Source organism: Onychostruthus taczanowskii, unplaced genomic scaffold, assembly GCF_017590055.1.
Source record: "Onychostruthus taczanowskii isolate IOZ18803 unplaced genomic scaffold, ASM1759005v1 scaffold51, whole genome shotgun sequence".
Classification (NCBI taxonomy): domain Eukaryota; kingdom Metazoa; phylum Chordata; class Aves; order Passeriformes; family Passeridae; genus Onychostruthus; species Onychostruthus taczanowskii.
The window spans coordinates 363,837-385,249 of NW_024502680.1; the positions used below are offsets into that span (position 1 = coordinate 363,837).

At 39.0% G+C, this 21,413-nt stretch overlaps 1 protein-coding gene across 1 annotated transcript in view; it reads right to left on the reverse strand.

Moving 5' to 3' along the window:
• The window catches only part of CLSTN2 (calsyntenin 2), a 193,240-nt gene extending 177,438 nt beyond the window's left edge, over window positions 1-15,802 (reverse strand). Inside the window, exon 1 of the mRNA XM_041416257.1 lies at window positions 15,685-15,802. The gene's annotated coding sequence lies outside the window, so the exon portion shown is untranslated. The remainder of the gene's footprint in view (window positions 1-15,684) is intronic.
• Window positions 15,803-21,413: the final 5,611 nt, after the last annotated feature.

Sequence of the window (21,413 nt, forward strand, 5' to 3'; positions counted from 1 at the left end):
GGTAAATCTTTAGCAGCAGGGAAGAGCATTTACCCCTTCTGCAAATTTCAGGCCCAAGCATCTTGGAGGACACTGATTTACAAATGAACTTTCTGTACAAGTTGAGTCTTTGGGAATAGCTGGGAACTCTGTCCCTGTGTGCTCCAGAGGGCTGAGCTAAGCACTTAAATACAGATTTCCAAACCAGGAGAACTATTTCATTTACAGTGCCCAAGATTGCCATGCCACACAGTTGCCACTCATCCTGATGCAAATGCCAGCTCAGACTTCCTTGGATATTACTGCTGGCTGCAGCAGATGGTTGCACACTTAGAATTAGTAATTAGTCATGAGAAGAAAACACAGAGTGGGGGGGAAGGGAAAAAAAAAAAAAAAAAAGAGGTTGTTTCTCTTTTAGTTTTACTTTTGCTCATTTTCAGCCACACTGAAGATACTGGTCTCCTGGAAATGATAAAGATTGGCTGTTTTTCTGCAGCAGTTGACTCATTTTACTTTATAGGTAACTTGGTTTTATTTGATAGTCAATTTTTCAATTTCTCAAGGGCTAGAAATTAGGAAGATATGGCCCATCAGGAAGGTTAGTCCTTATTTGCTGAGCACAGGAAGGGTATGCATTAGAATTATAGCATTTTTACAGGGGACACTGGGAAAAAAGCCAAGGAACTGCTGTCAGCATTTCACGGAATGAAATGAAAAGTAGATCCAGGACTTGAGCCATCATTAACAGAGCAGTGGGTTCAAACAGCTCTTTAATATTTAATTCTGTATGTATAATTTTAAATCCATTACACTTTTGATATTTGCAGATCTAACAGTCATTTATCTGCTGCAATAACATGGCCATAATAATGAAATAAAAGATGCAGTGCTATTCCAAGAAAAGCAGAGAGGGACGAAAGGTGATTGGGGATTTTGGCTCAGATGGAATTCTTGGCTTTTTCTGTCTCTCTACAGCAGGTGGATGGTCAGTTTTCCCCAAATAGCAATATTTTGTGTCACACAGTTCACACAGACCAAAAATGAACACTGACATATTTTATCATTATCGGGTTTTCCTCATTAGTATCTAAAACATGAAAACTGTTTTATTTATCAGGGAAGCAATTAATTCCCATTGGAAACCAAGAGACACGTTATTTAATTAGCCCCAGAACTGAGCTATTGCAGCTGTGAACTCTTTCAAGCAATCAGATCTATTAAAAAGAATAAATTTAAAAATACACATTTTCTACACTTGTCTCTGAAAAAAAAGGATTCACTGACATCACAGAATGTAGCCTATTAAACTTGTCAATCATATAGTAAATATGAAGCCATTAAATAATTTTCTGACTCTCACAAATACCTTCAAAAGGGTTTTTAAAAACAAAGCTACTTTCCTGATTAGAAGGAGAGAAAATAATTGTTGTGCCAGACCCACGTGTGCCCAGACTCATACTGCCTTCAGTCTTTTAGCAGAGCAGTGATAGTTCATTGTAGATGAAAATCTGACTTATTTCAAACTGATGGTGTCCATTTTCTTAATAAAGCAGAGCTAATCTATTAAGTGCACAAATGGTGGCTGGACTGTTCCAATGCCAAGAATAAATAGAGTGTCTTAATGAAAAGCTTTTTATTTTTCCCTTCTGAAAAACATTCAGAAGAAGGAAGCAGCAGAAAGGAGAAGCTGCCAATAGGTGCAGCCCTGACACAAGTCATCCTCTTCAGATGTGTGTCAGTGCAAGTCAGAGGTGCAAATGTTAGTGATGAGATCATTATTAGATCAGAATTTCTGTGACAACTGCAGTACTGTGTGGCAAGAGAAATAAGAGACAGGAACAAGACCATAAATGCACACATATTTTTTTTGTGGTGCAGCAGAAAAGGCAACCTCCATTTAACTTTAAAAGCATACAAATAAATTAAAATCAGATTTCTATTGCCTGTGATTAAGAACACTTAGAAACAGAGAGAGAGATAGACAAAGCCTTTGTGTAAAATCTCTTGGACATCTCTGATGAAGTGCAAAGATAATGAATAGCTGAGAACTCTCTGTCCCCTGTAGGAAGGGCTCAGGCCCAGCACTGCAGTTTGCATTTTCTTGACCTAATGCACTGATTATCTGGAATAATTTGAGAGACAGAAGCACATGAGAATTTTGTCTTTAAGTTCTATTTGAAGTACAGACTGTGATGAACAAAATGGCAAGAAATCTAAAATTAAATGCTTATCAAGTGAGACAATTAAAGAATTTGCAATAAGCCTCAAGAGGCAAACAGCTCTCTCTCAGGACTGACCTACATCTTTTGAATGTCCATTGTAAATAAAATTAAACTCTCTGAGGGTTTTAAGTTGCTAAGAATTTTTCCTTCAAGGAGATGAATATACACATACATCCTGTACTTTGACCAGTTTGGACAGGGCCCTGAAACTGGAACAAGCTTGCTTTTGGAAAATGGGAGAAGCCACCTTTCCAAACCAAAAGGAAATGCAAGGCAGAAGAAGTGCAGTTGGATGTTGGAATATGAAAAAGGAAGTATTGTACACATTACAGTCATCAGGATTGTACAGGGAACATGAACAGCAGCAATTATATTAATATCAGCCATTTATTTCAAGATTTCTCCAGTGATGTTTACTGATGATGGACACCCAATGATGAATGGCAATTAGCCTGGGCACTTCTTAACTGACTGCCCAAAATCTATGTCAGATGAAAGTATTAAATTCTGATTTCTGAAGTCCTCTGGGCTCTAATTCCTTCTAAGAACAATTACAGATACATACCCTGACTCAAAGAAGAAATGATACAAATTTATAATTCTTAAATAAGAACAAAATAAACTGAGTGTGTGGGAAAACTGGCTGCCAGGTGAGGTGAAAACACCAGCTATCAGATCACAGCCTTAGTCAATTCAGGTATTTGCTGACAACTAATGGAAGAAAGGGAACACTCCTCTCTTTCCCTCCTTTTCTCAGTTGCTTCCATTATCGTCAGCAAAACAGCACGTAGAGGCTGAAGTGCAGAACACTGAAATATTAATTCCTATGCCCTAGTTTTGTGCTCTGTGCACGCTCCTGAAGTGTGATAAGTTACTTGTTTTGGTTTCCAGATAAAAAAAATTGATCGATTCTGACCAGAGCAAACCTCCTAAAAAGCCTGGTTTTACTCAAGTGGCAACTAAAGAGCCAGCACAACAAGAGCAGCTTTGGTGCACTCAGAAAGCAGAAAACCACAGTGCAGTATCACAAACCCAACAGAGTTTTCAATAAATCATGGTGAAAGATAGCAGTTCCTTCTTCATATGGAAAATACTATTGAGTCTGAACATTTCCTGAGACAAACACAAACTCAGGATAAGTATTATGACTGTAGCAATCACAGAACTACCTGGAATGCTCAGCATGTCTCTCTGTCTGTGTATTCAGGCTTCTGTTTCCTAGAGTTTATCTTCTGATTTATCAATCTCAAAAGTTAATTATAAGCCAACATCTGCTTTTTTTCAGCTGCTTATTTCAGCACCTTAAATTACTTCTCATTAGTTTTAGGAAACAACGACTCAGATTTCTCTTTTTTCATTCAAGGCCGAACTTTCATGTTTTAAATCTACATTCACTTATCTTCTGATGTCTGGATTTTTACATCTTTATCGTAGGAACAGAGTTAAAAATCTCCCATTTTCATAATAAAAGTATCCCAGAATGATCTAATAAATATTTGATGTTATTTATATATGATTTAAACTTGCAATCTGAAGAGAAGTCAGTATCTTCTGCAATTAAGACTCAGTTTCAAGGCTGAGTGTAGGAACTAACTTCATCTTCAGTACAGCAATTCAAAAAACTCCTAGGACGTTGCAGGTTGTTTTAAACAATGTATGTTATTTAAGCAAAGTAGCTGTACTTCAGTCCCTTATTATGGGTCTCAGGCCAATTCATACAGAAATTGCACTGTGGGCAAAATGTTACTGAAAATTCAGATTAAGTTTAATGACAGTGCAAATTTAAGCACTACCTTAGCTGCACCATGACAGTGTTGTCCTTCCCGAAAGTGATGCTGAAAACTCCAAAATGTACCCAGCCTGTGGCTCCAGATGCCTCACCTATTTGTCTAATGCCCCTCCTCCAGTGTTACTTCAGACCTCAGCAAACCTCCATATGCTGAGGCAGCTTAAGACAAGGCAAAAGAATCAACAACATATTTTAGGATGGTCTACAGCTTTCTGACTTAAGAGTTTATTTAATACATTTAAATACATTAAATACATTTTCAGTATTATTTATTTTGGAGTTTTTTACTCCAACAATTCTCTTGCTGTCTGAGAAATTGTCCTTTTTGTTTATTTTTCACCTCTCAGGAAGTCAGGCCACCTCCTCTACACCTGCAGTCACAGCATCAGGACAGACACATGTGAAAGTGTTTGTCCCTGAGCATTCGTTCCCTCTCTTCTATGAAGATAACATGATACTGAAATAAAAAACTTAAAAATAAATCAGCATAAGGGGGGGTTATTTCTATATATAATTCTGCTCAATAAAGCCACAGTCACTGGCAAGAAACGTTCTAACCAAATTAACTTTTCCCTCTATGTAAAAGCACACCAAGCAAACGAATTACGTGGGGACTCTGGACAAAGCTGTGATTTCTCTGCTGTGCTTTCACATGCAGCACAGAAAAGCACTTTGCAGTAAACAGTAGGCAGGGCCTGCTACTTCAATCTTGCAGATTAAAGCAAAGGACTGTTTTGTTTTCAGTCCATCAGCTCAGCCCCACACCCAGCAGCCCTTGGCTCCTGCAGTGCCGCTGATAATCTGCCATATGTGGCACATCCTATAGCAGCACCCCCAGAGAGATGGACCGAAACCAACACTGCTGTGGTTTCTAAAGGGCAATGGAAAACTGACAGATGGCAACAGCTGGGGCAAATTCCATTCAAGGAAACACTTTTTAATCAAAAATTTTATACAAAGCGTACAGGGCTTTTTATTGCACGTGATTTCTCTTTCATTGCACACGATTCTCACTGCCTTTCATGCTGCTGTTCTAGCCCAGCTCCCACACACAAGGACAGCACTGAGGAAGGAGTGGGCAAACACCCATTTGAGCCAACAGAGCTGCAGGATTTGCCCTTTGCTCTGTCCAGTTTCAGTGAGGCGCTGCAGAGGTGAAGCCCTGGGAGAAGAGGCCATGCAGGAACAGCTCCCAGCTCCAGGAAAGCTGCTAGGGGGGATGTAGAAGCTTTGCTGTCCTAAATAATGTATTCTAGTCCAAAAGCATCTGAAAGCTGAGGTTAAATTGCTGTCATCCTTTCAATTCTAGCATGCCTATTAATTACAGTGTTATATTTCATTTCTGTCCTTTGGATCTGCCACACCAAATACAACGCTCACTGTTCCTGCCTTCATTCATGACTTTTTTTCATTAGCACACCTGGAAGCTCTCCAAGGCAGGCAGCAGTAAGGAGCAGAAGTCTTGTCAGAAATATCCATTAAATCTGTCACAGGCACTAAGAAATCAATCAAGTACCAATGAGCCTTTCAGAAATTTTTTGAGCAGGTGGTTAAAAAGGGACCCTGACTTGAAAACTTTTCAGCAACAACAAAACACACTAGGCCTGACATGTTGTGGTTATCATATCCACTGCCACGGAATCACAGTTACTTAAATTTCTTTGTCATGTGACAGGAATATGTAAATTTTAAGTGCTTGAACTGAATTAAAATTTAATTAACGAAATAATTTTAAAGGAAATTAGTTAAATTTAAATACACTTTTTTATGGAGATGGATTCCTATAACAGGCTGGCAATTGCTCTCACCTGTTAACCCAAATTATTTTTCTGTTCTTTTAAACTTTATATAAAGGGCAAGTAAGTTAGAGTACATAATGATTTTTAAAAAACAAACAAACAAAAAAATTTAAAATTGCATTTTTAAAGGTAATGTAGGTTTGTTTTGCAGTCTGTTTATATCACCATGGTTATTGCACACTAACTAAGTGGAATCACAGTCCATGAAGTAACTAGAAACCAATCACTTCCAGGAACTAGTTCTTTTTCTCTCAAGCTTTGTATAATTTTCACATAAGAGACAGTGCTGTAAGTGAAGGAAACTGACCTATGATTTGAAATACTTTATTTCAAACTCAGTGTAAGGCAAGCGTGTGGATACAAAGTGCATATGCTGGTTAATTGTGTCCAAAAGCTGCTGTTACACCTGGGAAATTTTACAATAATGTGCATCATAAATGCCTGTAACACATCTGTCTATACTTCATACCTACCAATATTTTGTCTGTTTACGCCCTCCTGTGTTTTCACTGAGCACAGAATGTCTCAGGTTCAGGGTTGTGGCATGGGGTGGCAAACAAATCACTGAAATCCTTGAGAGTGACACAAGGCACTGGGGGGGAGGCAAAGAGCAGTAATCCCAGAGTGGGACCACACAGCTCTCCAAGGAAAGGATCACAGCACCCAAGAGATGATGGGAGCTGTGTGGATGGGATTGGGTGCCCATTTTCCATCACCTGATCAGCCCAGCATGTCCTCCTGGATTAACATGGCCTTAGCCTATTCACTGGGCAGCTCCAGTGCTTGCCACCAGGGCAGGAGCACAGTCTCTGCTGAGCCTGGGAGTGGCAGAGTGTGTGATACTGCAAAAATCTGATACAAATTGTATATAGTTTTCTCAAAACATTATGAACTCAGTACTGTGTTTATGTTCACCACCCCTACAATAGAGACAACAACAAAAAAATCTAATATTGCCTCCACTGTCCTTTCTACACTGCCTTTCAGTCTGAGAAACAAGAGTCACCCTGACATCTGACACCATTTAAAATAATATAAAGACTTGGTCCATTTAATACAGAAGCATTGGAGTTCATTTATAAAGGGAGAGGTTGTTTCCAAATTACTGAACAGAATTTCTGTGTGCCAGTCTGGTGGCACTGTTATGTCCCTTATAAACACACCTGTACCATAAATGGTTATGGAACAGAAAACAGCTGAGAACAGCAAATCCTCCTTGTGCTGGGGCTGCACTCAGAGATGCTCAGTGCTCCACAGTCACTGAGATAAAAGCACTTGGGAGAGGTTTTTTATAATCTAAACACACAGAAAAAAAAGACAGTGGAGGAAACCACAAGCCAGGAGAACAAATTGGCTTGATCCATTTCACACAGCCAGAAACAGGAGGAATTGAGCAGAAAATCAATGACCTAAACCACCTGTCCAGAGTTTGAATTCTTTATATTCTCCTTCCCCTTCTTGCTTCATAAAAGTAGCATCACATCCATTTTTTAGGCGGCCCTAGCAAGAAAAGGGATCAACAACACTTTCAGGCTGTTGAGTGGAGTGTTTGTTCTTGTCCAGGAAAATAAATTTTTTTTCAGCTGAGTGGAAAGAAGCAGGTTTAAAGAAAAGTGGGGGCTCTTATCTATTCTTTCCACAAGAGAATTGCTAACCAATAAGCACAATGAGCTCTAAAGAATAAATAACTACCTATTCAGGCTGTTCTTTTAAAATGTTTTTAATATTTAGAAACCATTACAAGCAAGAGGCTTGTCCCTGCTGCTTTACACAAACTCAGGTAGTTCCATTCTGAGGAACACATTTTAAAGCCTTTTGATTTTATTTTTAAAGCAAGCTGGAATCCTGCAGTGCCAATTTTGTTGCACTAAACTTTTAAGTGGTGAATATTCCAATTGCACTTATTGCATTACTAACACTTCCTGGCATTATAAATTATTTTTCTAAGTCTGTATAAAGAATGCTGAATGCTTTTACAAGCAGTCCTTTTTGGTTTTCATCATCATTCACCGAGGAACATGACAACACAGGAATTCACACATAAAAGGAGATTATTTATGTAAAGGAGAGAGATGTAATTGAATTAATGGGTGGACCACAGATGGAATGAAAGTGTGAAGGAAGTTATTGGAGTGGAATTTCCATTATTTGACTTAGTTTGTTCCTTCCTTTTGAGTCCTCACTCTGTTCCTTCAGCCCTCCCTCTGAGGGTCCCTCCTGTTATTGCAGCACTGGAAGTAAAGATGGGTGCAGATTTTGGGTTCTCGGGTTCACACACTGGAGAGCAGAAGTGAGCAGCTCAAGTTTACTACTTCTTGAGTATCAAATAGTGAAGAGAATCAAACTACAGAAGAAGAGAAAATGTCCCGGGGTATCATTCTTGTTTGCTTCAACTGGCTCACCGTAAATCTTCATAGCTTGGAGTTATGTTTGCTAGCATAGTTATTTGAAATAATTTCATTTATATCAATACATGTTAGAAAACATTCATTTCTACCTAAAATTGTAAGAAGCTAAGCAGTTATGATCCCCACTGCAATTTTAATGATGAGGGATAACTAGAGCAGTTTTACATTTTTCAGCTGCTAACACTTCTTTTAATATATGAGCCTGTTCAGACCTCAGGTAAGCCTCCATGTATCACTCAAACCAAAAGAAGATGACAAGTCCTCATCCTTTTTTACCCCCAAACAGGTAAGTTTCCTATGCTGTCCTTCCTGTGACTTTCAGAATTTGAAATCCTTGAGGAACCACCTCTGATTTTAGAGAATGTCTAAAAAGTGTAGAAATCATGCTTAACTCCATAGCAAAAATCACATCTCAAAAGCAAGTTACATCTTAATTCACACTAAAATGTTTCATTGCAGGAAAAAAATGTCAAAATAGTACCTCAACAAAATAAATACTTTCTCCAGCTTTTAAAATATTTTGTTGAAAAGGGTTTATAGTTCATTGAAATAAATGACTTCATATTTCAGCTGCAGATTCAGGCACACTGCAATGGCTCTCATACAGCAAGGCTTCATTAGTTTCAAAGGAGTGTGACACAAAATCTACATCCATCCTCAAAGCATAACAGCAGCAAGAAATTTTTGGACCTATAGGCTTAGCAATTCCAGTACTTCCCACTCAGGTTTCTCTCTTCTGTTCTGAATAGCCCAAAAGTTTAAAAACTCTCACTATTTTCCTGGCACCTTCAGTGACAATCTGTTTTAACTTAACAATTTTTTACTTAAATGGTTATTTAGTACACTTCAGGATTATAAAATGACTGATTCTGTCCCTGTCTTATTGTCTAGGGTTGCAATCCACTGTAGTAGCCTGCCCTATTTTTCTAAAGATCAGGTCTTGTACATAAAGAAAACTACTCAAAGCCAGTTCAAATGTGTCTCAAATCACTCTTTTCCATAAGTAGTTTTAAAAGTCCAAGTAAATATTATCAGACTGGAATTTCTTGATGACTTTCCTTGCTTGTTTCTAGCTTTAAGTAATTTAGCATATTTAGGTGTAATGAAGTATCTCAGCGTTCCCATTCATTATTGATTTTATCTGTCAGGAGGAACTTGCATTCACTCCCAACTCAAACATGTAATTTTTATTTTCTCCCTAGCCCCTTTTTCCTGCAATGAAGGCCCCTTAGCAGCCACTAAAAGCTCCACCAGAGCAGCCTGAATCCCTGACCCTTTAGTCTTCTTTGGACACACTGATGTCACCTACTATTACTTCACAGCTGTAAAAATGACTAAGAAAGGCAATCACAAAAAATAACCAAACTTAAAAGCCCTCAAAGCCCTCATCTCTGAGCTTCAGGGACTAACAGAGGTCACTGTGAGAGTGATTGGTTTTTTAGTGCATTCTAAATCTGAAACCTGAGCATGTTTATCGCTCTCAGCTTTAATGGACAGTAAGCAGTATCCATTAAGTCAAAAACAGCATCCCCAGAATTAACTGTGCTATTACCAGTCTTTCATTTTACCTTAGATTAGGATCACCATGAAGAGATTGGTTTTTTTGCCTTTGAAGGCTCAAGGCTTAACTAATTAAGCTACAGTAATAAATGTAAGCTTCAAAGCTAGAAATTAAAAATCATTAAAAAATTGTTATAAACAACTGCAACGCTCCATGGCTTTTCCTTCACGTCATATTGTTTTGATCATACCTCATTTTCACAGAGAAATAATTCACACAAATGAATTCTGGGCATCCTAAACTGACTCATGTTCTAAGTCTCGCTGACAGTGAGTAGAAATGATAATATTCCGAATGACAATTTTAGAATAACTCTGTACTTTCAATGTTGTACCAAAAGGGTAGTTGCTGTTATTAATGCCACTGTTTTTCAGTACAAACAAACAAACAAACAGGGAGGCTGGGCAGCTTCACAGTCTGATACAGAAAAATGGGACTTTGTGTTCAGTCCCTGGGTGTAAGTGGGCTGACAAGTGCTGAGTTTGCTGTGGTGTAGCTGAGAACACACACTCCTCTGAGCTACTAAAATAAAAAAGAAGATTTGGAGAGTTTGTGGTTGCATCTTGTAGTTTAGTGAATATTTTGGCATCCTTCCTGGCTGGTTTTGTTGTCTTCTTATTCTTTACAGTGCTTTTAGCACAGCCAAAACACAGTCAGACTGGGACTCCATCTGCCCAGGAGGTGTGAAGTGGAACTGCTTCTGAGATGCAGATTACTTGTCTGGAGGGAGCCAGACTCTGATCTTGCTAAGAAAGGCTCTCTATAATTTTATCAAGAGCATAAAAGTAGCTGAAGACGTGATGGGCACAGCTCACCCTGGTACAATTGCCCAGCTCAGCCTTGCTGGGACACAAGGCACTCAAATGTGACTATTAGCCCAGAAATGGGGCACAGTGACAAGTCTGGATCTTCTCTTCCAGGGTGAGAAGGGACATCCATCACCTCACTGCCCTGAATGTTACCTCCTATTTTTCTGCTTCGGAAAACACCACGAGCAGCAGGACTCACCTCCACACCAGACTGTTTAGGATGCTCACAGTGCTTTTAGGGAGTAACATAAAAGGCTTTTGCACAAAAAGAGTGCGAATAATCTGCTCTGCCTTGTGGTTAGGACTAAAATTAATGGGCTGCAACCACTGTACAGAAAGTTCAGACCAAGCTTCATGAAAAACCAGGAGTATGGTGAAGTGTGCAATAGATTGCCCAGGGAAGCTGTTGCATCTCTGCCACTCCAGATCTGTAAGATTAGGACAAAAAACTGTTTCTCAGGAATGACAAGGGCCTGCCTTGGGCAGGAGCATGGACTGATGACATCCTGAAGTTCCTTTCAGGTCTATTTTGCACAGCATTGCTGATGAAACGTAGTTGCTGTAGTTGGAGTGCAGGTAGATGTCTCTTCCAAAAGCCCTCCATCCTCTCACAGCATTTTGTTACGGACCGAATCCTGACAAACTGATTCAGCAGATCCCTCCTTGTTTCTAGGCAAACTACCCCTAAGCCTGAATGGTTACAATTTCTTTGTGGGTTTTGTAGGGGTTCATTTTCTGGGGGTATTTTTTGGCCAAGGGGAGGGGAGAAGGGTCAGGGAATGTCTCTGATATCCTGCAAAAGGCTCCAGGACACCATGGTGAGTTTAGTTATTTTAAAGGTCAGTTGTATTTCAACACCAGTCTGTGAAAATCCTTTTTGGGCCAGGACCTAAAAAACTGAAATATGGTAAACTGCTGATCCTGAAACTTCTCACACTTACAAGCTTATACTGATATTTTCAAGCTTTCCTTCCAAACTAGGAGACAAAAAATACAATTGCGTAAAAAAGAGAGAGTGAGGTATGCTTATACCATGATAATTTTAAGAACCAGGACTTTACATATATTTCAATTATTCACAATAAATTCATTAGATAAAGAGACATGAAAAGCTATTCATTGCAATCTTGTGAAAGTCTTTGTGCTCCAGTTATGAAAAATGCTGATCACATTTGACAGCCAGCGTTTTCACAGGCACATTTAGTCCTGTTAGTCTCTCCTTAGTCCTTCCTGGAAACACAGACCTGTCAGGAAGGTAACTGCATGGAAGACTCCTTTTTCTCCTGTCATCACTCTTGATGTTGAACATTAGATGGAGGTGCAAAAAGGTGCAGATTACAGTAATTTTCTCCTGTAACCACTCAGGTTTGACGTGCACCATAATGTGTGGACTCCTAGAAGGGGTTGACAGACTTACCTTAGTAGGCATGGTGATGAAAAAAGGCAGAGGTATGAGGAAAAAAAATTAAGTTTCCATAAGTGAAAACCAAAACACTGTTTGCAGTTTGGAGTAGGCCTGTGCCACAAGTAACATTTAAACTAAAACGGATACCATAGGAATGGGTACAGAAAGCATGTCAAAGCACTAAGGGCAGGTAAGAATCACTGAATAGCAAATGCCTCTTAACAGCTTGGTTATTCTTAGTAACAAAGCAGTTACCTGGTGAAAAATTATTTGCCCAGGTGAAAAATTCGAAATGCATGAGCTACCTGTGCACCAGCATGGTGCAAACACAAGGACTAAGTTAAGCACATGTCCAAAAGAACTACACCCTCACTAGCAACATATAAATATGGAATAAGTAAGTATAAGTTAGTAGATAAATGTAGATAATTTTATTCAATAAATAGGCGTTTCCCCTACCATGACCTGTCACAGTGGTAAATCCTGTACATTTCCCTAAACTTGTTACTGAAACACTTCAAAGGGAAGCCATTAAGAAGACGTCCTAGGTTACAGTATAAAAATGTTTCCTATTCCCATCCTCAAGAATTGCTGAAACCAGGAGGGCCGCCCATTTTTTCCTTATCTCTTGTTAATGGGCCCATCAATGTCTTGCCACATGACTCAGACATAACTCCCTCCAGGAGCCTTTTCTGTTTAATGGACCCAGGGCATGACTCAGAGAATGATACCAGCCCATTGTGAGATGCTCCGCCCAGGGGGGAGGAGCTAAGCATCCCCACCTGGATATAATCTGGGTTTTGGGACTGAGCAGACCATCTTTCCACTGGATTCCCAGAGGAATTGCCATCTTTTCCACTCGATCTTCAGAGGAAAACTACACCCTTTCTACAGGATCACTGCTCCAACAGAACCACATTTGCCACTCCAGGAGGACTGCAGCTACCAATCCAACTGGACTGCTACCAACACCCTGACCAACAGGGTGTATTCTGACTTTATCAGAGTCAGTCAGGTTGTATTCTGACTTTATCAGTGCTTTTTCTTTTGCATTACTGCATGTATTTTGGTTTTCTTTTCCCTTTTCCTAATAAATTGTACTTCTGACTTGGAGTCTCTGGTTTTGCTTTCAAACTAGAAAAGAAGAGCGACGTTTCACAGTTCAGATAACATCCAGCCATGTCCCTCTACAGGAGTGCCCTGGGAACATCAGCCTTGGGGTGGGGGCGGAACTGACACTGTGCCTTCTGTTTTGGTCCAGTTCTGGTCCTGTAGAACTCCTGCCCATCTGCAGTGAATGGCTACATGGCAGCTGGGTTGCTGTCTTTTTTATTTGGTTTGAGATTTGGCATTATTTTTGGTTTGTTGGAGGGGATCTTTTGTCAGTAGGTTTTGTGTGTGTGTTTTAAAGTCACATGCACGCTGGTACTACTGAAAAAAAGTTTATTTTTATAAGGTAACAAAAATCCTGATGGAAGAGCCAATCATCTGCCTGAAAACTATTGCAGGGGTCTATTGCAACTATTGTTGCAGGGAAAGAATTCACAAAAAGTTAGTCTTACTACAGTTTGCTCAAGGAGATCTCAGCAGACATTTCAGTACAGATCAGAAACTGCCCTGATATATTCTTGAATCCGAGCCCATTAAAAAAACAACCAACCAACCAAACATGGAGAACTTTCCAAGCACTAGAATTTCTTTCTTCTCCAACAGTTGCACAAAACACTGAAAATATTAACTATTCCTTTATCCTGATGATAAAGGAACTGTTGGAGCTCTGATTCTCTGTTACAATTGAAGACTGATATATTATATAACTGCAATTTCCACATTTAAATAAAATATAGCCATAAAAGACATTCCACATTACCACACTATTACATGTACAGCTACAGAATATTGTTAATGTTGTACTTGTATCTGTTTCAGTTTTCTCCTACTAAACACATGATGCAAATTTAATTTTCCATAAAAACTTTTAATAAGGTAATGACATTATGAAACCAAATAAAAGTATATGATATTAAATCAAAAACTACAACAGAAATAGTAAATTCCTCCAACAATTTAAAAAGACGGGAGTTGTTTGTTTTTTTGTTTTTTTTTTAAATTGCAGAGAGGTTCTTCCAAAATTATAAAGAATGCAGGCCCTTCAAGGGAATAAAGGGAATCAGTACTATTCAATCAGTACTAACCCTGAACAATATTATACCTGGGCTGCAGATCATGAGGCCAAATATTATCTGGAAATGAACTATTAACATCAGAGATACACAGAAAGTATTTACCCTTGTAAGAAGTAGACACTTCTCAAAATACAAATACTTCAAATCAATAAATGAAGAAGCTAAAATAAAGCTACTGTCTAATGTAACCTTTATCACAAAAGCCAGTATGTCTGTGTAAGTTCAGTATTTCAAAGGATGATTTTCTACAGGAAAAGTAAATCACTATTTAATGAAAAATGTGTTGATTCACCCAATGTAAAAGCTGAAGAAAATAATTAGGCTAACAAACTCCCAGTCCAGCAGAGTTTGCAGTGTCAGTTACAACAGCACTTGATTAACATCCCTGGAAGGATCCTAAGGGAATGCAGGAAAAAGAACCAAATCTAAGATGGCACACCCACAGTGATAGAGGAATAAAATGAAAAGAGCATTTTTTCACTAGGAATTGATCTTCATGCAGCCAAGAATCACTGGGCACCACGAGTGACAAACAATCTTGATATTAAAATGGGAGTCAATATATAAAAACCATTTGGGAGCCCTGGTGTGGCAGGGTAGGAGCTGATGCCAGTGTAAGCTTTTGGGAAAAGGGACTGAGAACAATTCTTTCAGGATGCTGTAAAATGCCATTTAAGACAAGCACTTGGACTTCTGCTTCCTGAACATGACAACTCCCCAAGAACAAGGATACTCACCTTTACCAGTTCCTTTCCTTAGAAAAGCTGAAGATTCTTAAGCAATACCATCTTTTTAACAACTGCACCATCTTAAGATCTTCATAGCAGCTATCAAGTTTTACTATTCTCTCTTTTCTTCAAAAAGTATTTTTAATGAAAGAGGGAATTTAAGAGAAAATTTGCTCAATATGCTGAAGTCCCATATTCTGCTTAAGGGACTCAGGACAGTAAAAATGTCAGGTAAAATAGACTTAATACAAATGCAAACTTGTATATGACATACATCTATCATACAGCAACCTGAGCAAAAATGTTCAAAACCACCCTTAAATTTTCTGTCAAAGTCTTGACAGTTATAAAGTGCTTACATGGTAAGATATGATTTGAGCAACTTTAAGTATTTGTCGCACATTTTGTCCATAGCCAGGGAACAGAAAAGGAAGAGAGAAAGCAGGGGCTGTTACTGGTGAACAAAATTAATTATGTATTATTACTTCAGGCAATTGCAATGATTAATTTCTATAAAAGCAAATTCAAATGTAATTGTGTAATTATTGTGTTTTCATTAAAAATATATTGATAGTGGGTGCCGTCTGTATTCTCTTTATTCTGGTCTGCTTCACAACAAATTCCCTGTAGAAAACACCTCATTTCAGGATCTGTGGGCCAACAGTCAGGTCCTGAGTACTCAGACACAGCCTTTTCATGTGCCCTTCAAATTACACTGGAAATTCCTTCCTTACAAATGCCAATAAATTCAAAATGCAGTCCACAGGCTCAAATGCTGCTGCTCATGTACATTCCTACCTGCAAAGGGAACAGGTGCATCTTTATCCAATGCAACCAGGGGAGGGTCCAAAATCACAGTGTCATTGTTTTCAGTTATGATTCCATGGTACGACGTCTCAATCCAGGGTTTGTGTTTATTCACTAGAAAAGAAGAAAACATGCCTAATTAATTTGGTTTGTGTTTCATATCCATTCAGCTCATTTTATCTACAAAAAGAAATTATTTAACATACTTCCAATATTTATGGTATTACTCAAAAGCCACTAACAAAATCCCTACAATAAACTTTCAGATATAAAAGAAAAATGACATGCACATTGTACTGCACTGATGAGAAAACCAACACTTGCAGACATCCCTCCAATTAAGACACTGAAGTAAAAAGGCAATTTGCAAAATATTTGTAATGTGTTATTGTAATGTGACCTGTTGTCAGCCTAACAGGTTGAGACAGTTTTGAAGGAATTACTTTCAGTTGCAAAGCCCAGGCACAAGAGAAAGGGCATCCTGAGAAACCCAACTTGACAAGACACAAAGCAGAAGGGTAGGTGAGAACACTCAACTCTTGGTTGCCTTCTCACTTTGTATTTTTGGAACAATACTACAATTACTTCTGTGCTTTGTACATTATAGAGAAAATGTCTGCATTTTAATTACTGATAAAAGTCTACACTTCTTCACAATTTAACCAGGGGATCTGAATCCTTTCTGGAAAAAAAACTGTCCTTCAAATCCAGCTGTTGAACATTTGGATATCTGATCTTGAAGCACATAGGAAGATCACACAAAAGACACTTTAAGGAGACGCTGCATTACACCATCAGATTGTCTTATTGCTGAACCCTCTCCATTTACACCCCTCTCACCATCCATCTCCCACTGACTGGAAAGGATGAAGACGCAAAATAAAAAAGAAGGGGGAAATGTAAGAGGCTTAGCTTTGCTCTGGTTATAAATTGAGCTTTCTTCCTGCAGGCACAATCTGAATGTTATGTCACTGCAACTCCTACATAAGGAATACAATGGTGACAGCTAAATGAATTTCAGTTTGAGGAATGTACTCCCCCAGGCAAGACGGAGCTCTGCATCAAGGAATATCTACCCCACTTGCAGCAAACTCAGATGGCAAGGTAATTTCTATACCTATTATATAGCTGTGTGTATCAGATGCTGAGGAAAATACCTGGTGAGTTAACAGAAATCACCTCTAAGATGGAGAGTTGACACTTAGACTAAAACCAAACTAAAAAATAAATAAATAAAAAAATTATGAAACCAAACAAAATCCACAGATGTAATCCCTAAACTCTTTCATGTCTTGTCTTCTGTAAAACCCCCAGACATCAATGAGATTCAAGTTTCTCCCTTTGTGAAGAAAGCAGCAATAATCACCAAGACAACACAGAGGGCTCCGGACACAGGTAAACGTGGGCAATTAACAAATTATTTTTTCACTGGCTATTTGGGAAAAGCATACAAATATATTTATGGCAAATTGAAGTTCATTTTGTTCCTTTCTTGCTTCTTTGTTTAACCATTAGGAAACTGTGGACTTGGGAGGCTGATCCTTCTAAAGCTGAATTATTTTATATTCTAGCACTAATCTCGGAGCTTTGAGTTCATTCCTATATTGCAATAGATCTTCTTTCAGAAGAAAGCATACTTATCTTCACAGTAGTTGGTTTTGCCCATTTTTGCAATAACTAAGCAACAGGAAGATTAAACTGGGGATGTGTCAGGGAAAGGTGAAATGGAAAACAGGGATCTCAAATCTCTTTATCTTGTAATGACTGTACAGCCAGAGGAGAGATTGGTGAGTTTATGTAATAGATGAAGGCCAAAAGTCTTGTCGATGTTGAAAAATGAGAAGTGATGGGTGCAATTTCAGAGCTTTTTATGGCATTTGGGATTCTGGTTTGCAGGGCAGTTGAAGTGTTCTGTATTTGTTAATGGAATACGTGAATTGCCTGAGCATGCAGACACAGCAGTGTGCTCCAGTGGCACTCAGGTGTGGCTCACAGGAGAGACACAGACTGCACTGAGCCAAAGGGCATCCCTTGACTGCAGGCAGATGCAATTGAACCATAATGAGACAGTAAACACGAGCTCACATCAAAAGGGAATCCCTTATGCAACTCAAATTTCAAGTACCAAATGCTTTTCATTCCTCCTGATTCTGTTAAGGGTCTGAGATCTTAAAAAAAAAACAATCAAACAAAAAACCCAAACAAGCAAATAAACAAAAAAGCATCAAAACTTTCCTCTTACTGATTCCTAGGGAATACTTTTGATGGCACTTTTACTTAAGGAACTCTCAGAATACAGTGAGTGCAATTCTACCAGCCTTAGCTTTCTCCAGTTGGTGTCCAATGAGCAATAACAGCACTCAAATGAGTGGCAGCAACATCATTCCTTAAATTATATTGGGGAAAGCAAAGAAAAGTGCATTATGAAGAAATGCTACAGTTTAGACCTTAGAGACTGGTATTGGGAAGAGGAAAAGAACAATAAAGCAAAAGCAAAATAAAATAATATATCAAATTGTCTGCAAGCTCTTATCTTGGAGATGCATTTGGAGATACATCCACAAATGTAAAACTATGGCTATATAAGCTTTGTGTGATCTGTGGTGTGGAAATTTTACAAATAATGGAAAACATCCATGCTCTTTGGGAATGCAAAGCAATTCTTTTGCATCAGATGATCTCTCTTCAAATATTTTCACATCATGAAAATTATTGATCCTTTTGCACTGTTTTGGATACTTGCTTTAAAATAACAAATCTCTAATCCTGAGATGAGCAGCTGGTGTTCTGGCTGGGGGGCTGTTTATATTCTCCCTGCTAAAAGAGAAACCACTCTACAGGCTTTCATAAAATAATATATTATGAAGGAAAAACCTTCACATATAACATGATCAATGAATACTTTAGAGACCAAAGGACAACTACAAAATATTAGACCGGTTCAAGCCAGTGTTTATCCACAGGTTAACACAGCTCTCAAATCTCTGATATTTTCCTATCCCTATGCAGTGTCTTCAAAAGAAGAGAATTTTTAAAATTCAGAAATGTTTTGTCTTGCCTTATTTGAGCTACTGATTCTACTTAGGGATATGTCAGTTGGATTTTAGGTTTCCAAAAACATAATAGTGCCACACTGCATTTATTTAAACACCACAACAAAAATGTTTTACCATGCTGTCTATTTCAGGCCATATGAAACTCTGTATGTTTAACTAGAAAAGAAAAACAAAATTCACATTATTGAAAAAAGTTCCATAATTTTGATTATATACAGTACTTATTAGGATATTTTAAAGATTAATAAGTATCCTTTTTGGGATTCTCTTTAAATAAGATGGGAATTTTTTCCTTTAAAAGGGAAAAGGGAGGAATGGTTAAAATATATGTCAATGCTTCTCAACAATTTCTTACAAATTCACAGCATTCTATAAAGCAAAGTGATAGACAAGCTACTTTTCTTTGGTTTGCATTTGGTAAAGATGATGGAAGAGATCTATACACAGATTTGTATGTGCAGTTTCAGGAACTAAAAAGGCAGAGCACTGCACAGCCAGTCAAGCTCAAATGAGCAAATAAGCTGGATAATCAGCAGGTAAGAGTTATACAAAAAAACTTTTCCCTCTTATGGCATATAAAATTGTAGCACACTGATATTAACTCTAAACCTAGGGGAAAAAAAAAAAAAAAGGTTTTGTCTTCCTCACAAAAGATCTTCTCTGGAAGCATTTATCAGAAGCTGGAATCAGTACAAGGCTTGCATGAATTCAAACATATTTAGTTAAGACATAAAGATACCCATGCTGTGGATTGTTTGTCTTTTTCAAACTTGCCTCCCTTCCTACAATTTATTAGTCATTCATATAAGCCCATACTATAAATAATTGATACAATCTAGGATCAGGCAATTAATCTTCCTTTATTACAGCTCGAGGCTGATCCGTTACAATTTGTCTGCGCTGTCCACAGGGCATTTCCCGGTCTGTCCTGCTCGAGGCTGTGATCACAAGCCTTGGGATGCAGTGGAAGCACCGTGTCAGGAAAGGGCCCCTCTGTGCTCCCCCTGCAAGCGCTCCGGGCACGAGAGCACCCGAGCAGAACACGGCCGAGGAAACCAGACCCCTTCTGAGGGTCTGGGGAACCAGCCCAGGATTGCTGTCCTGAAAGTCAGCGTAAGGACAGCCCCACAGGAAACACAGAGGTGAACACAGAGATGAACACAGAGATGAACACAGAGAAAGGCCCAGATGATGTTTAGAACCGCAAACCTTGCTGACCTTGTGCACTGTATTCAAGATTGCAAGACATGCACGGCACTTCCTGAAGGCAATCACAGGCTGTGCATTAAATCTTCCAAGTCCCAAAGCCTGTGAGCAGCACAGCTGTGATTTGTCAGTGCAGGAGCATTATAATAACAGGAGTACAATAAGGACAAAATGTATGAGGCCATCATCTTATGAGCAAAGCCATCTTTCTCTAAGCTGAGACAGACACTTCTTAGGGCACAGGGAGAGGGGGAGTAGGTGGGAAGCAGCACGTGTACAAGGGACACATTACAATGGTATTTGCAAAATTCAGATGGTTTCTGACTCAAATCAGTTAGAAAATGTCACTGATCCAAAAATAACACATTATAAAAGAATTATAAAAGAAAAAAAGTGACTTTAAGAAGGTTTAACTCCTGACACCAGGGCAGATTCAATACTGTCAGTTGATTTAACTGACGATTTCTAAACTTCAGGCAGCTGAAACCTAAGGTAGCAAATTATAATGGTTAATAATTACTTTATGAAAGCAAATGTTTTCTTTTTCTCCTCTAAATAGCACAATGGATTTATTTTCCATTCAATTGTGTTGATAATATGTTCTCTCATCTCTAGCTTAAAGAGCTTGTCAATTCCAGAAAAATTGGCAGAAAATTTAAGCCTTCTTACCACCTCTTTCAGCTCTAAGCCTTTTCATCTGCTGACTTAATGATCTTCAGCTCAGCCTGCTGGAATCCTGTGGAGGTGTCAAAGGCCTTCCCCTCGGAACCACCCAAACTGAGGATGCCCAGGAAGCCTTTGAGGCACGCGGGAAATCCCATTAACTCCTGCAGAATGTCAGACTGAACCTCCTGCTTGTGCATGCTGCAAGCCCTCCCCTTGAACAGCAAGGCATGCTGCTCGAGCCCAGCTGGGGGATGCTGCACAGCAATTCCCAAGGGATGCAGCTGCCACAGGAACAGCTGCAAGGCACAATCCCCCTGGCTGGAAGAGCCCCTGGACCTGGACAGCACTGACCTGGCGGTCACTCCTCCCTGGCGACAGTGCTTTCCTGAGGAAACACCACAGTGACACCTGTGGGGTCTGCAATGGCCACAGCTCGGGCTCGTTTTCTCGTTCCAAAGAAAATGGCAACTAAAACCATGATTTGTCCACTGTGTTTCTGTGAGCTGCTCTCTGGAGAGCTTTAACAGCCCTGGCTCTGGACCAAGAAGGAGAAACTTGAAAGATGGTGAGGTCAGAAGATGATTTTGACTCAAAAGTGTGGCTCATGCTATGATCATTCTTTGATGAACAAGGGAGAAGTTTTGAAATCTCATAACCTTGAAGAGAAATTCACCGGAGTCTCCAGTAGCTCCAGTTTCTGGTAACCAGATGTCACTACACAGAGGTATTTCAGAGATTGTGTTTTACTAAGCAAGTCCTCATCACATGGGTCATACGTGTGACCGTATTGTG